General features: G+C 48.4%; 1 protein-coding gene across 4 annotated transcripts in view; it reads left to right on the top strand.

Annotated features, from left to right (window-relative positions):
- PHACTR3 (phosphatase and actin regulator 3) overlaps positions 1–17,740 on the top strand; it is a 420,216-nt gene that overhangs the window by 162,026 nt on the left and 240,450 nt on the right. For 2 of the 4 annotated variants that reach the window (XM_082428333.1, XM_082428332.1), the window contains 2 exons: positions 14,682–15,240; positions 15,755–15,872. The gene's annotated coding sequence lies outside the window, so the exon portion shown is untranslated. The remainder of the gene's footprint in view (positions 1–14,681; positions 15,241–15,754; positions 15,873–17,740) is intronic. The other 2 variants (XM_082428335.1, XM_082428334.1) reach the window with 2 other exon arrangements.

Genomic DNA, 17,740 nt, shown 5'->3' with positions numbered 1-17,740 from the left:
ATCTTTTTAGGAGACAGAAAATATTTTATAAAGAAAACATATGTTTATACCAATATTTTCAATTTAACATTAAGATTGCAGGGAGTTGCTTCTATTTTTATATATTGGAATGTAGTTGGTTACAATGTTGTGTTAGTTGCAGGTGTACAGCAAAGTGATTCAGTTATATATACACATGTATCTATTCTTTTTCGGGAGTTGCTTCATTGACTTAAAATTTTTCTCTAAGGCTGAAAATCATGGCTGCCAACAACAATAACATTAACATAATTGTGTACTTTATCTTACAATCCCTCTGTAATAGTTTCAAAATAGCCATGCCAATAATGAACCCAGACTGACATTTCTTTGAGTGTTTGTCCTCAGAATACATCCTATTAGGACTATATAGCTAAAAGTGTGTTTTAAAGTCAATTGAACCAATGATTTTCTCCGTGTGGTGATGCTACCAGTCTGATAGAATTTTAGGCTTGTTTCCTTTCCAAAAAAGTTTTTTTGTTGTTAAGTATTTTTGTTTATTTATGTAGTCATTTATTTATTTTAAAATTTTATATTGGACTACAGCTGATTTATAATGTTGTGTTAGTTTCAGGTGTACAGCAAAGCGATTCGGTTATACATATACATATATCTATTCTTTTTCAAATTCTTTTTCCATTTGGGTTTTTATAGAATATTGAGTAGAGTTCCCTGTGCTACTCAGTAGGTCTTTGTCGGTTATCTATTTTATCCTTTTCAAATGTTAAAGATTGTTTTCCTTTTTAAATGTAATCCTTTTTTAATTATGCAAAAACATTTACATGGTACCCAAATCAAAATGATATAAAAATGACAGCCAGGGAACTTGAGTGGCATCTTTGTCTTCTCCATCCTAACTGTCCCCTCCTCCACTAGTCACCCAGTTTATTAGATTTTGGCTATATTTACATTGTTTCATTGTGATAATATAAGTGTTTATGTGGACGTATTTACCTGTCCCTTTTGCATTCCTCTTTTGATATTTTTTCCTGTGTGTCTTTGGGGACAGTCCTAGAAGTGAGATCAATAGGTCGGGGGGTAAACGCACACAGGACTGTCCTACAAGTCGCTTCACTCCCCTTTCCCAGGAATTGGCTTCCCAGCAGGGACATTAGAGAGTGTCAGTTTCTCCACAGTATCAACCACAGAGCATGTTGCAAGCTGCTTTTTCAGTTTGTTAAGTGACTGTGTCTTGGTGCAATTTTAATTTATATTTCTCATATTATAAATCAGGCTGAGTACCTGTTCATAGGATCAAGGACCATTTGCATTTCTTGTTCTGTGAATTTTCTGTCTATATCCTTAGCTTGTTTCTTAAACTTCAGGGTTTGCTTGAATTGTCAGATTTTAGGGCTTCTGTATATATTTGATATATGAGGTTTTTGAGATTCATTCATGTTAGTGTATGAATTAATCTTTTGTTCATTTTTATTGCTGAGTTGGCTGGGATGTGCCACAATTTGGTTATCTATTCGCCAGTTGCTGGAGATTTGGATTTCTTTCCATCTGGGGCTATTATGAATAATGCAGAGTGTGAATAATACACCTACATGTTTTGTGTGTATGTATGTTTTCGTTTCCATTGGATAAACACCTAGAGGTGGAATTGCCGGGTCTGTGATCAGTGTATGTTTAACTATATAAGGTGCTACCAGGCTGTTTTCCAAAGTGGCTGCACCATTTACCTTCTGACCAGCAATGTATTAGGTCTATTAGTATTATTTTTATTAATACATAAACATTTTTAAATTATACGTTTTTATATTAAATACAGTAAATCTATCTACCCATTTCTCTATTTATCTATTCTGCATGAACAAAAGCTCTTTGGGATTCTCAACATTTTTTGAGAGTGCAAAGGGGTCATAAGACCAAAATGTTTGAAAACGGCAGTTTTAGAGAAAAATTGAGGAATAGAATGTGTTTCTAGCAGGAAGCCCTGCTGTGTTTTTCTAACCTGAGCCAAGTTCATTTTTTTTTTAATTTAATTAATTAATTTATTTATATATTTTTTTAATTTTTGGCTGTGTTGGGTCTTCGTTTCTGCACGAGGGCTTTCTCTAGTTGTGGCAAGCGGGGGCCACTCTTCATCGTGGTGCGCGGGCCTCTCACTGTCGCGGCCTCTCTTGTTGCGGAGCACAAGCTCCAGACGCGCAGGCTCAGTAGTTGTGGCTCACGGGCCTAGTTGCTCCGCGGCATGTGGGATCTTCCCAGACCAGGGCTCGAACCCGTGTCCCTTGCATTGGCAGGCAGATTCTCAACCACTGCGCCACCAGGGAAGCCCCCAAGTTCATTTTAAAGGAAACAAATTCTCAAAGTCCCTGAGACCATGCTTGAGGGCATGAGGTTGAAAAACTTCCATTTAAGAATATAAAATTCTGAAATATGCAGATCTCGTTCAATAGCGCATTCGCACTGCAACAGTGGGGTTTTGTCACTAGGCTGCTAAAGCTGGCTTTGCTGCTCTCTTTTTTTCACGCTTTACATCGCAGAAATAACCCCCTAGCAATATGAAAAATTTCCCTTGTAAGCAGCTCACATTTTTTTCACCCCAGACACTCCCCTGTGTCTTGGTCGGGTCTGCAAATGTGAATTTGAGAACGACTGAGTGACCCAATTTTACCATCAGGTAAAAGCGACCTAAGTGCTCTAGAGAAATCCCGCTTCTCCATGTGTCGTGACGATGCTCCTGTCATTCTCCTCTCGGCCTTCTGGGCCCTTGCGACGCTAGAGCATCATAAGGGTCCCCCCCAGGGGCCTGGGGGCAGCTCACGCCTCGGGCCGCAGGCAGCCGCTCCCTGGGGCTGGGACGGAGCCCCAGCACGAGCCCAGGTAGCTCCCTGCTCTGAGGATGTGCTGGTCCCTTGACACCCAGGAGGGCGGACCCCGGGAAACACTTTGCCTGGATCTTACTGCGGCTCAGGAGCTCTGTTTCCCTGTGGCCTCTCCGAGCACCTGTGTCCCCTCACAAGTGGACAAGGGGCCTCCACCTTCCGTGCGGCTGTGACATCACACAGGGTCTTAAGCAAGTGGAAGCTAATTTATAATCACACTCGCATTGCTAGGTGTTGGTTCACGCTCCTTCCTTCCCACAGACGGCTACAGGGGCTCAGAGTGTCACATAAATGAGAGCAGAGAGACAGGGGTGGGGAACAGTGAATACAGACAAGGGTCTGGCCGTGAAACGGTCCTGGGCAAGGCTCGGGTCACCCACCAGGTCCCGGGACACACAGGGTGGCGCACGTGGGCTCTGAGCTCGTGGCTCTCAGTGCAGGGGTCGCTCACCAACCACGGGGTCCGCGGCCGGGTTTGGGGGTTATGTGAAGTCGGGGTCCAAACCCTGTGCATCGTTTACCTTGAGCGTTTGAAAATTTTAAATTGCATTTTAATTTTTTTTTAACATCTTTATTGGAGTATAATTGCTTTACAATGGTGCGTTAGTTTCTGCTTTATAACAAAGTGAATCAGTTATACATACACATATGTTCCCATATCTCTTCCCTCTTGTGTCTCCCTCCCTCCCATCCTCCCTAGCCCACCCCTCTAGGTGGTCACAAACCACGGAGCTGACCTCCCTGTGCTATGCGGCTGCTTCCCACTAGCTATCTATTTTACGTTTGGTAGTGTATATATGTCCATGCCACTCTCTCACTTTGTCACCACTTACCCTTCCCCCTCCCCATATCCTCAAGTCCATTCTCTAGTAGGTCTGCGTCTTTATTCCCATCTTGCCCCTAGTTTCTTCATGACCTTTTTTTTTTTCCCTTAGATTCCATATATATGTGTTAGCATACTGTATTTGTTTTTCTCTTTCTGACTTACTTCACTCTGTATGACAGACTCTAACTCCATCCACCTCACTACAAATAACTCAATTTCTTTTCCTTTTATGGCTGAGTAATATTCCATTGTATATATGTGCCACATCTTCTTTATCCATTCATCTGATGATGGACACTTAGGTTGCTTCCATGTCCTGGCTATTGTAAATAGAGCTGCAATGAACATTGTGGTACATGACTCTTTTTGAATTATGGTTTTCTCAGGGTATATACCCAGTAGTGGGATTGCTGGGTCGTATGGTAGTTCTATTTTTAGTTTTTTAAGGAACCTCCATACTGTTCTCCATAGTGGCTGTATTTGACCCAGCTCCTAGAGAAATGGAAATAAAAACAAAAATAAATAAATGGGACCTAATGAAACTTGAAAGCTTTTGCACGGCAAAGGAAACCATAAACAAGACCAAAAGACCACCCTCAGAATGGGAGAAAATATTTGCAAATGAAGCAACTGACAAAGGATTAATCGCCAAAATTTACAAGCAGCTCATGCAGCTCAATAATATAAAAACAAACAACCCAATCCAAAAATGGGCAGAAGACCTAAATAGACATTTCTCCAAAGAAGATATACGCATTTTAATTTTTTTAACCAAACGTCCTTATACAGGCAATTAATTTGGAATCACTACGTAACAATTAATATGGAAAGTTCAGTGACTGAAAGATTCAGCAAAACCATCCCCTCTCCCCTGGCCCACCTGGTGCCCTGGCGTATCCCTTATGAGAGATTCTGACGCAAGTTTGCAGAATCTCGGCTTCATTCTTCCCAGCCACCACTAGAGGGAAGCGTGATCATATTCAGGATTCCTGAGGCTTCCCTGAGAAAAGCACAGGAGCATAAATATTCCTGTTTGTTCTGGAAAAGCTGAAGCCCCACGGGAGTAAGGACAATAGGAAAATGAACCTCCAGGTGCCCTAAGTCGCAATAGTGTCTAATATTTGGCCAATTTTGTTACATCCATCCTACCTACAACCCTGTTTTCTTAAAGTATCTTAAAGCAAATCCCAAACACTTTTGGATTCACCTGAAAATAATCCAATACGTGTCTCTTCCAGAAAAGGACTCATTAAATCCTTCGACATAGTCACCGTCGCATGGTCACACCTAACAAAATACCACCAATCCCTTGGTACTATATAAGCCAGTTCCGCTTTTATTACTTCTTGATTATCTCAAAATGCCTCTTTGCAGTTGCTTTGTTCAAACTCACATCCAAACAAGATCAGCACATTTGTGTTGGATAAAATGTCTCTAACGTGTCTTTCCACCTATGGAGTTTCTTGCTTTCCTCATTTTTGTTTGCAAGGTTCGTTGTTATTTGGGGGGGTGGGTATGGCATTTATCTTTTGAAGAAATTGAATATTTGTCCTGCAATAGGAGCCCCAGGTCTGGTTTAACTGCCCTAGCGCCCTGCATTCCTGGGAACTGGTCGTTAGACTGAGAGGCTCCATCAGTCTCAGGTCTGAGTCTTCGGGAAAGACCTCTGGGTGAGGCAGGTGTGAATCCCACTACGTCCCATCCAGAGGCAGAGAATATCAGGGGGTCTCCTTTGGGCTGTCCCACTTGGTCGGTGGAATCGGGTCCTTTCATCATGAAATTTGCCCGTCCACATTTCACCGGATGGTGTGAGCAGGGGCTTCTGACTATGCCTAGCTCCATCGCTTCACTAGAAATTGCAAAACGACGGTATTCTAATCACATCATTCCCTTGGCATTTTTAAGCTGGAATTCTATTTATAAGAACACGGAGAACTCTTCCTCATCAACTACTTGGTTATTCTGGAATATGGTTTTTATAGGAACAGGAGGATAAATGCTTCATTTTTTCCCTTAATCTATTTTCATAATACAGAGTTGATGTCCTAGCAATTTGAAAGGTTTTTTTTCCCCTTGTAAACTCATGGCATTTTATAGACTTGATGTATTCAGCCACTGCCCCCATTATTCTTCCGGGTGGTCATCTGTCTCATTGAGGCCAGTGGGAGCCTCTTCGGGTCAGCCCGTATCCCCAGGACTCAGAGACTTTAAGAGCGTCCTTGCCTCCTGGGGTGACCAGATGTTCGAGGCTCAGCTATGCATCTCCTGCCCCAGAAGTGGACTCAGCCCTTTCTCTGAGGAGCCCTGGTTCCCATCAATTTAGGGAGGATGGAGTGGGTGAGGTGCCTGCATCCAAAGTTCTTGCACAAGGCAGGTTCTCTAAAGGGAAGCTCACGTGTCAGTCAATCATCACTGGTACATATGCACTCAAATTCCTTCTCTGAGCAGAGAGGCCTCCAGGGCTCATCGTGCCCACAAATTCAAGGACAGGTGAGAAAGGGGAGGCACAGGGGTTGAATACAAGGGTCAGTCAGGGAGGGGGCCTGGGGGGGAGGCTGGTGTACCCACAGCCTGCCCAGCCCCTGTCCTGGGGCCGCTCACCCTCAGGGGCTTTGGCCCTGTCCTGGGCACGTGTGAAGCCACAGGACAAATCTCGGGGCATCTCTTAACTTGAAACAGAAAACTAAAAGGAGCATTACTGTTGCATCAAAACAAACATCCCTATTTTAGGGAATAAACTGTGAAACCCTCTTTTAAGAGGTAAAGCAAGAGAACCAGGATAAGTGGACAGACTGCCCCTCCCCGTGGGCTCACGTCTCCCGCCTCTGGGGTCCTCCGTTCAGGGACATGAGTGGCATTGTCTCTGCAGCGTCCCTGCTGTGTTCCAGCACCTACAGAACGCCTCTGCCTTGACCCTGACACCCTCATCCGACCCCAGATCCCGCCACAAGCGGTGTGTGCTCAGGGCTGCTCCTTGGCTGCGCTCCTGGGAGTTCTGTCTTTGGTGTAGTGTGCATCCCCCAGGCAATATTCAGTAGCTCTGACACTGTGCACACGGGCCCCGGCCCTCCCTCACCCTCATCTGACACGTCACCATCATCCTCAAACGTCTTCCCCAGAGGGTCAGGAAACCACATGATCTTCAGTGTCTCCTGCAATTGATTGGAGGTGGCATCTGAGAAGACACTTTGTTATCTCGCAACCAGACCCCTAGATGCATGTTTACTGCTCTCCCGGGAGACGGGAGACACAGGTGTCATGGATGCCGGTTCCACCTGGGGGCCCGCAGCTCCCAGAAATTCAGTTTCGAGGCTCATTGCTGCTGTGTGTCCCTCTAGTGACTGACAGAAGAATTGCACAGGACTTCAACTTGGATCCAAAACTTTTTTTTTTTTCATTTGTGAATATTTACTATAGACTGTGTATCTTTCTAACTTTTTTTTTTTAACATCTTTATTGGAGTATAATTGCTTTACGATGGTGTGTTAGTTTCTGCTTTATAACAAAGTGAATCAGTTATACATATACATATGTTCCCATATCTCTTCCCTCTTGCATCTCCCTCCCTCCCGCCCTCCCTATCCCACCCCTCTAGGTGGTCATAAAGCACAGAGCTGATCTCCCTGTGCTATGCGATTGCTTCCCATTAGCTATCTATTTTACGTTTGGTAGTGTATATATGTCCATGACACACTCTCTCTTTGTCACATCTTACCCTTCCCCCTCCCCGTATCCTCAAGTCCATTCTCTAGTAGGTCTGCGTCTTTATTCCCATCCTGCCACTAGGTTCTTCATGACCTTTTTTTTTTTTTCTTAGATTCCATATATATGTGTTAGCATACTGATGGGCTTTGCTGCCACCGTTTTACAGAGATGGGCACTGAGGTTCAGCAAGTTTATTCCCAAGGTCATGAGTGTCAGTAGCCCAAGCGGAGTTTACCGTTGGCCTCCTGATGGCGCTCCACGCTCTCTCCGCTCCTCTTACCCCTCTTGTTTCCTTCCTATCAGAATCACTGGTAAATATCAAGGACAAGATCATTTCCTTGGATCGCAGGTGATGGCACTTTTGCTAAGGAGCATGAAAAATAACAATTACCATGCCCTTTGACCCCACCCCAGTGACGGACTTCTGGAATTCTTTTTTATGACAGTCACAAAACTTCGTACCTGCCCAAGACAACCATCTAAGTTAGGTGTCCTCCACCGGCAATGCACTAAGCCCCTCCCCGGAAGAGGAGGTAAAGTCCTTGAGTGATGTTTACTCTTTGGATGCCTTATAAGGTTTTCAGTTTTTCTCTCATCCTGCTGACTTGGAATCACTAAAATCTAAAACTGCCTTTTCCCCAAAGCCCTACAAGCCAAATGACTTAATATAAACTTCAGAGAAGTCACCACAACAGATCAAATGTGTGGACAATTCTCATACCTGCTGCTGTGCGGGCCACTCAAGAGTTCACGAGAACAACCAGTGCTACCACCAGACTCATTCAAACCACAAACCAGAAAATTCACCCAAATTGCCACTGCCTGCCCTCACTCGGCCCCCAAAAGATGCTTCAGAACCAACACCTTCTTGATTGAATGCCTTCTAGACTTCAAAGCTGGATTTATAATTCGTTCCACAAGGACCATTTATTTTAGCTTGAAATAATAGTAAAATAATTTAGAACCACCAAGCTCTTAGCGGGACAAAATGGAATATATCACACACTTGATTGATTTTTAAAGGTGAGAATGAAGAGGATAAGTGAAGATAATCAATGTAGGACCAAAAGAAAAGCAATAGTAAGAGGATAAAAAGTAAGTCCAAAGATGTTATCAGTTTTATTTGACAGCAATGTATTAAATAATCCAATTAAAAGACAAAGATTGCCAGACTGGAAGAAAAAAACAAACTTGTTGCTGCTTTCAAGATAAACTACTTAAACCTAAGGGCAGAGAAAGTGTGAAGTGAACTCTTGGAAAAAGATGAATGTAAATACTAACCAAAAGAAAGTTGGCTTATCTATACTGGTACTAGTTATCAGGCAGAGTAAACTTTAACTTAGGACACATTACTAGAGATAGAGTCATGTCACTACAATGAAAGGGTCAGTGCACCAGGAAGGTGCGACGATGTAAATGTATATGCGCCTAATAACATAGATTCAACATATGTAAAACACATGGGGAGACTATTAGTAAGTTACCAGTGGTGGCCGTGGGGCAGGGTATCTATGAGGAGCTAGAGAAAGGAGAAGTCATATCTGGGACTAGATTAGGGCCAGACAACTCCATGGACATGAACTGACTTTGTCTTGGATGAAACATGATTAAGTATTGAGTGGAAGGGCTGGTGTCTACTAAAAAATCGTATAGCAGTGTGTTTAAACAGAGAACGTGCTGGTAAATAGCCAGCCTCACAGGTGATGTAAAGTTCCTCCGGGTGGCAAAATGCATGCAAATTCCTCCAGGCGCTGTGAACCAACTAAAAGATGGCAGATGAGCCTATTACATTTAGGGGATACACAACCCAGACTCTACAAAGATAACTGTGAGAAATCAGTTACAAAGACAGTAAAGAGCCATTGTATAGTGTTCCCACAGACATGGGTTTCATCCGCCACAGCCAGCACAGCTAACAACATCTGGGTAAGCACCATAACGGAGTCAATTGGGGAAACAAAGCCAAAACCGTGATGACCTCATCCCAAAGCCTGATACAGCTGAACCTTCAGTTCTGCACCAGTGTTCGTCATCTATGTCCAGGGGCAAAGGAAGAGAAAGATGACCTGGGGAAAGAGATCTCAAACAACGAGGGGTCATTATAAAAGACTTTAAAAACAACTGGACTCGTTAGTCTGCAAAGTTCTGGAAAGGTTAAGAGGATGTGATAGACTCTATAAAACCATGGAAGTTAGGGTTAGGAAAAGACCAGACTCGTGATGTATGTATTCGATCCTGATATATGTCTGAGTTTCCTATTGCTGCCTCAAAGTTAGTGACTTACAACACCACAGATCTCTTGTCTTGCAGCTGTATTGCGTACGGGCCTGACGTGGGTCTCGCGGGGCTGGAGTCCAGGTGTGGGCAGGGCTCTGCTCCTTCCTGGGGTTCTGGGGAGAGAATCTTTTCCAGCTGCTAACATCCACCTACATTCCTTGGTTCCTGACCTCTTCCTCCATTGTCAAAGCCAGCAAGCGGGCTGTCTCGGTCAGCTCGGACTGAAACAACACAAAGCCATAGGCTGGGGGCTTAAACCACGGACATTTCTTTTCTCGCAGTTCTGGAGGCTGGAATCCAAGATCAAGGTGCCGCCAGGGTTGGTTTCTGGGGAGGCCTCTCTTCCTGGCCAGCTGTGTTTCCCTTCCCACGGTCCTCACGTGGGGCAGAGACTGAGATCTCCCTCTCTGCCTCTTCTCACAAAGCCACAGATTGGGGCCCCCGCCCCTCTGACCTCATTTAACCTAATTACCCCCTGAAGTCCCTATATCCTGACACAGTCACGGGAGTTAGGGCGTCAGTGAATATTCGGGGTGGGGGGCCGGGGCGGTGGAGAAAATGCAGCTCACGGCACAGGACGGTTCCCTCTGACCTCCTCTGACCCCCTCTGACCCCCTCTGACCTCCTCTGACCCCCTCTGACCCCCTCTGACCTCCTCTGACCCCCTCTGACCCCCTCTGACCCCCTCTGACCTCCTCTGACCTCCTTCTTCCACTTTGAAGGCTCCGCGTGCTGACTGGCCTCACCCCATAATCCATGACCGTCTCCCCATTCGAAGTCCACTCATCAGCCAACCTAACTCATTGCGAACTTGATTGCCCTTTGCCACGTAGCCTAATATAGTCGAAGGTTCTGTGAATTGGGACGTGCACAGCCTAGGAGGCCATGGTACACAGAAGTAACGAGTGCTACCCGGGGGTCTGAAAGCAGCAGTTTTTGGACAAATAAGTGGAGGTTCTTATTTCTTTTTTTAATTGTGATAAAAACACATAACACAAAACCATCCAGACCATGTTTAAGTGTGCAGTGCAGTGGTGTTGTCTCTATGTATATCGCTGTGCATCTGATCTCTGGAACTTTCTCACCTGGAAAGACTGAAACTCTACGCATGGAGCAAGTCCTCCTCCCCCGGCCCACCGTCGAACTTGCTGAGACTTTGGTGACCGCGCATCCTCACGGAGCGGGCTCTCGCCGTATCTGTGCTTCGTGTCGGGCTCGTTTCACTCAGCACGGTGTCCTCACAGCTCATCCACGTCGTACGTAGCACAGCAAGTGTTTCCTTCTGCTTTAGACTGAACACCGTTCCACCGATGTCTACACCGCACGGTGCGTACCAGCCATCCACCGACGGATGTTCAAGTGTTTCCGTGTTTTCTGTATCGTGAACAGCGCTGCAGTGAACACAGGTGTGCAAATAGCTCTTCAAGATCCTGATTACAATTCTTTAGGGTTTATACCCAGAAGTGGGATTGCCGGATCGTAAGGGGATTGTTGGGAGGGGCAGTCTCACGTGTGCCGTCTTGCGACCCTACTCGGCCACTAGTGGAGGGGCCTCGGGCCTGGAGCACATCCCCACCTCGCCCGCAGCCTGTGTGGGCCCGGCCCCTCGTGCGGGCATCTCTCTCCGCAGGTCAGACTCTGTGTGTCACCTCTGCTCTGTGTCACACGGCACCCGGCCAACCCCACTGCTCTCTCTGTCCCCTGAGGGGAGGGGACAGGGGCCTTCTGATGAGCACAGGAGGGGTGCGTCAGGCCAGTGGCCCCGGGGCGGTTTCCACGTGGGGCCTTGCCCGCTGCTGAGGCTGATCTTGCTGTGTCTCTTCTCTGCGTGGCTCCATCCAGTGCTTTCCTGTGGTGTTTTTCTCGGTGTCTTGGGTACCACGAGGCCAAGGGCAGAGTCATTCAGACTTCCGCTCCCGGTGACAGACGACAGAGGCCACTTTCTGGACACTGGTGCAGTGAGCAAGGTCGCCAACAGGCACCCCATGGCTTGGTGGGGACGCGAGGCCCCTCAGCCCGCTGCCCCAGGGCAGAGCCGGCGCTGGGGGTGGAGGGTGACGGGCTGCTCAGGTGCCCTCTGCCACGGGGGTGTTCCCGTGGTGTCCCAGGGGTCGCGGACGATGTCAGAGGGAAGTAGGGGCCTGTGAGGGGCTCCACCAGGTCGGTCACTTGCTGGCCTCACTCTGCACAGAACCGCTGATGGGGCTGCCGAAATGAGATCCTTCTCTAGGGATGAAGTACAGAGTGAAGGGCAGACGTGGGCAGAAGCGGGGGAGCCCCAGGCAGCCAGGTTGGTGCGTCTGTTTGGGGAAGGGACATTGCAGACCCAAATGATTCAGGCATTTGACACAGTCAGGGATGGACTGAGGTCTCCAGGACCCACTGGGACCAGGAACCCTCTACTCCTATCAGGATAAAGGGCAGAATGGGGGGAATTCAGATTCTTTTGGGGCTCTTGGGTGCTGGTTCCCACATGACCATATTTCCAGGTCCCCATTAGGGTGGGATTAAACGGATGACATTGGAGATTTTGGGGTGAGTGTGATGATCTATGACACACGGGTGCTGATATGCCTGTGGGTGGGGTCTTTGGGCCACTGTGGTTGCTGGCAATGGTGGTCCCACAGCAGAGTGCATTGTGGGCCCTGGCGTTTTGGCTGCTTGTGGCTCAGAATGTCACTGTCATCTGAGGGGGTCTGACCCTCAGCAAAGAATTCAAGTCGTAACAGTGGGGCGTGTCCACTCCCACCCAATCTCCTAAGTTACCCGAGCCCAGTGGGCTGTTCATCGCAAGCTGGGCTGCCCTCCAGGCGGATGGGGGATTGTTAACTCAGGGCTTGCTGCAGACAGGAATGTTACAGACCATCTGTCCCCATTTAACAGCCCCATTTGGCTGATCAGTAAGGCCTCCAGGACATGGAAACTGACAAGGGGCCGTCCCAGGCTGGATCCACCCTCAGGGCCAGGTGTCCTCACTAAAATGGTCAGTGACAGCCCATTCCCCAGATGGGTAAGTCATTACTGACTTGGCTGATTGTTTTTCTGGCCTCTAGAGAAACAGGTCGTGCAGCACTGCCCTGAGTCACTGACAAAATGACATTACCAAGCTCAACACGCTGGGTGATATTAAGGGATTGTCAGTTGCATTCAGGATGCGACTTCCCTCGTGGAATTGGACAATTGGGCCAAAAGGTTTATGTGAAACCACAGGGGCAGTGGGTCCGCAGGGAAGTGGCAAACAGTGCCTCAGCCTGGAGAGCTCTGTGGAGCTGGACAGGCTGCGGGCACTCGCCTCCCCCTACAGAATCCTGGGCTGCGCCTGGTAAAAGAGCCCCCTGATAAAAATCAGCACAGCTGTGGACTTTATGCAGATTTATTGGCTGAGAATGAAGTCTCTTGTCCTCACTCGTGTTGTATCGGCCTGGCCAGTACACAACGACTCAGACTCTCCCCAAAGCCAACAAGACTCAGTGGACCAGATGGCCAGGTGATGATGGACAGCAAAATGGACCTTGATGATCTGCTGGCAGAACCAGGAGGCGTCTGTGTCATTGCCAATACCCCTTGCTGCGTACACATCGGTTCTTCAGGGGAGGTAGAAACTGACAGAAGATCCTCACCTGGGCAGGTGCTTATCACCTGCGCACCTGCTGAATTTGGGGCTCCAGGTTGAGGTCCATCCCCCAGGGAGGCCTGATCATTCTCGTAAGTCCAGTTCTCCTAATAACCTTGACAAGGTTCTGGCTCAAAATGACAGACTCTGTGAGCAAAGTGCGTTCATACAGGGGTTCAGGGCCCATTGAACCAGCTCACCTCTGAGTCAGGGGCAGACGGTGGTCCTACAGGACCTGACATTCTTTATCTCCAGGCTTCTCCCAGGCAATGTTGGGGACATACTTATACTGAAAAATCATTCCTTTTTTATATGAAGTTCAAATTTTACTGAGTATTTCATCTGGCAACCATACACGATGAAGCCTCTCCACTGACGGCAGAAGGGCCAGGAATTTACCTCTAAGACCCTCCTGGTCAGATGGCAGGGTGTACACCCAAAGGGGCCCTCAGGGACCACACGGAGAGTTTTATTCAAACAGAACCAAAGAAACAGGGCCTTATATTAAAACAAACGTGGTTATATTTTGAATTAATATAAAAAAAATTAAAATAAAACTTGTAAGATAAAGTGATTTAAAAAATATATTTATTGCGCCCCTGAAATTTATGTTCCAGGATCCGCTGGTCACAGGTGAATTTCTTTGGGGAAAACGTGAGACTTTTGGATGCAATCCTTCCAATGGCCACTAGACGGCAACCTGACAGGGCGGTGATTCACAGCGTCCCCACCATAAAAAGAAAAACACCTGCTATTTTGTTGTTGTTTCTCCCGTTTCTACAAATGTTATTGTCTTTCTTCTTCTCCCTGTGTTGCTCCTCCCTCCTCCCTCCCTCCTGCCACGCTGAGTTCTGTGTCCTGTGTCCACATGTCCCCGCTGTCCCTCTGTGTGTCATCTCTCCGTGGCCTCCTGACCCAGCAGTGGGCTGTTGGCACACGGATAACAAGAGCCATCACTTTCCCCGGGTGCCTCCCCCACATGCCAGGCACGTGAGGGGCGCTGTTTGGGTACCACTCAGGATCCAGGAGCCACATCAAGTATTTACCTCGAGGGCATTTCAGGCAGGAGACCGGCTGCTGGGGGCGGCAGGGGCCAGGTCGCTGCGTGGAGTGGAGCAGAGGCAGTGTAGGAGCGGGGCGGAGACACAGGCTCTGACGAGGACGCTGCTGGGTCTGGGGGGCGGGGGGGGGGCTTCCTTTACTTCACTGTGGCAGGTCCAGCAGCCTCACGCTACACCTCCATCAAATCCGTTCTTTCACCAAAACCCGTGGAAGGAATGTGCACGGCAAGCAAACCACATGACCTGTGGACGCCCTGCTGCCCTGGCTGGCCTTTTCTCGGAGGGAGGAAACAAATACATTTTTATCTAAGTCACTAACCCGTGGTTTTCTGTCTGCATCTTTGCAGGTTTTCTGAGGAACAACCTACAGAGGCCACCGGAGTCCCAGGGAAGTGGCCCAGTGCAGGGAGGAGACGGCGGGGGCCCCTTTCTCTGCTCGTGGGGTCACATGGGCCCTGGACCCCGGGAACCGCAGCCGCCTCCGAGGCCACCAGCACTCAGAGGTGGGATCTCTGGGCCTCTCCTGCCTGGGACTCTGGCTGGGACAGAGGGAACCATCCCGGGCTGACTGGATCTTCAGGATATCCGGGACGTTGAGCTGTCCTGGGCATCAGGGACCCGTTACAGAGGCTCAGCCAGGTCCGTCGGTCTGGACAGTGGCCACCAGCATGGCCCTCCTGTGGGCGAGGCCACAGGCACTCAGGACTCCACTCTGGGCTCAGCTCACAGGCTCTGACTCAGAGCCAGACCTTCTCACTTTCCCAGACTCCTTGAATCACATCGCACTGGAACGACTGGCTCAGCATTCCACAGTAAGTCAACAAATGTGCACTGAGATGCCACACACCGTGAACCAGAGGGCACGGGCCCTCACGCACGGGTTCCACTCAAATTAACAGAATCCAGGTGAGCGTTAGGGTCCCCTAAAGCCTGCTGTCTGCTTAGAGCCATGTTGTTTGAAAAAAGTCATAAAAGTCCTTAAAAATAAATATTCCTAATGTTTAGTAACACCTCTGGAAGGAGTTACGTGGAAACCCCTTTCCCCCAATCCTGGAGTCTTCCCCACGTGGGGACTGTCCCATTGGGTCCCCGCCTCCTCCCCCAGCTCCTCCAGCATTACCCAGCACCCCCCGTCCTCGGGGGGCACTTGCTGGAGCTGTGGCCACCCCGCAGCCCCCTCCCTTCTTTGGTAAAGCACCTCACTTTGCTAAAAGAGGGCATGTTCCTCTTGCACCCATGGGATTTACTCTGGGTGGGGTGACCCCCAGCCCCTCCCAGGTCTTTGGCTCAGAGGGAGATGAGTATTTAAAGCAGAGGACTGTGGTCCCCTAGCCTCCCGCTGCACGTGCACTAATGCGAGTGGCCTGGCCACGTCGCCTCTTTTTAGACGTATCTTCACACTTGCCATATTCCCTCGAAGGCTCCCAGTATGAACGCAGAACGTCTCAGCCGAGCAGAAATGAGAAGAAAAGATCATTACTCTGCGTGAAATAAGCCAGATGCAGAAAGACAAACAGTGCAGACTCCACTCGTGTGAGGTACTTACCTAAGTCAAATCCGTAGAGACAAGGAGTGGGATGCTGGGTGCCAGGGGCTGGGGGCTGGAGAGGGGGGGCTACTCTTTAATGGAGACGGAGTATCAGTTTTACAGGATGAAAAAGTTCTGGAGACCAAGGAGGGTGATGGTTGCACAGCCGTGTGAATGTGCTTAATGCCACTGAACTTAAAAATAGTCAAAATGGTAACTTTTATGAAGTGTGTATTTTAACACAGTTTTTTTAAAAAACATAAACTAAAGGAGGATGAGGGGGGAAATGAGGTGAGGGGGAGGGGAGACAGGACAGGAAATGACTGGGGGATGGGGCTGGACACCTCAGGACGCCTCCATCCTGCCCAAGGTGGCCAGTCCTGACTTCTAAATTGTAGGAGCAGAGGCTGACGAGAGCCTGTCCAGGAGGCCCCAGGAATAAAAGGGAACATTTCAGGAAAGTTTCGCAGGGATCGGGGGCAAAAGAAACAAAATATTTTAATGCAAAAACTGTTAAGGGAAAAAAATCATAGAAGACTTACCGGGTATCTTTTCTGTGGAAAACTAGATTTCTAGCCACCAACCCGGATTATCAGATTCTATGGGGGTGTCTGTGACTTTCATTGCCTTTGAGCTATTCTACAGCCCCGTAAAATATAGAAAATTGATGTAGGGTAGATTGGTCCTCAGAAATGCAGATGCCTTGGCCTGGTGGTGGTGGCCATGACACCCCTCCTGCCCCCCAGAAGCCGCCTGTGTCTTCACTAAGGACATTCACGTCAGTGTCCTGATCGGCTGGCCTTTGGATTCTCCTTTGAACTGGTTTTTAGGTCCTTACTGGTTTTCCCATTACTTACTGACTACCATAAAATCTTTGACACAGGTTTATTTATATTTATATATGAAAATAGTGATCTTCCCTTTAAAAAAAATTATACTTTAACAACATCAATAAGGAGAGAGCATAGAGGAGACCAGAAAATTTGCGGGAACTTTTAGACAGTTGAGAACGATGTAGCGGGAACTTCACCCCACTCGGCCCTCCTCCCTGGGAGCTGTCTCTGGGGTTTCAACCTCTGTCTTCAAAAATAATTTGATGAAAAGTTGCAGACTCGTACTACAAATTGCCTGTTATCCCTAGAGGGGACCAGATCTGGGTGTTGATGAAGTGTCTGGAGTTGGGGCAGGCTTGGGTTCCCACGAGCATTTTGCTCACGTCTCAGGAAGCCAGAGTGCTGGGCTGAGCACTGCAGAGATGGCCATCAGCTGGGGGGACCCAGGGCCGACGGTCCCAAGAGGTGACACTGAGGCCTCCTTCTCCCCTCCTGCCCAAGCCCGGAGCTCTAAGCTTCAACCCCCACTCAGATGATGGGTCCAAACACCTCCGGACAGTGGTGTCCACCCAGAGGATAAGGGCAGAGCTGGCCTTACCTGCCTGGCCCCAACCTGGGCACGTGGCAGGGCAGAGGGGTGGTGTGATAAAGGGATTTCTCATCACATCAGCAGAGACGAAGAGGGCCAGGGAGGGAGGGGCAACCAGAGTCAGAGAACTGCGGGGCAAAATCAGACGTGCAGAGAGACAGACAGAGACAGAGAGAGACAGTGAGAGAGAGACAGTGAGAGAAAGAGACAGTGAGAGAGAGAGAGAGAGAGAGAGAGAGAGACATCCGGAACAAAATCCAGAGACACACAGAGATGAGCAGAGAGACAGTCTCTCACACAAGGACCGCGGGTCCCACGGCCCGACGCACACCGCACACCGTGTGACAGGCCAGCTTTCCTGCCTGCTGGAGCCTCAGGCCCTGCCCCGCCCGCCTCACGCGGGCCTTCCTGTAGCCCCCATGCCAACGTACAGAGTCCCCTCTTCCCCAATCAATA

This window comes from Balaenoptera physalus, assembly GCF_965194825.1.
Source record: "Balaenoptera physalus genome assembly, chromosome: 16".
Taxonomy (NCBI): domain Eukaryota; kingdom Metazoa; phylum Chordata; class Mammalia; order Artiodactyla; family Balaenopteridae; genus Balaenoptera; species Balaenoptera physalus.
This window is presented reverse-complemented; position numbering and strand designations above follow the sequence as displayed.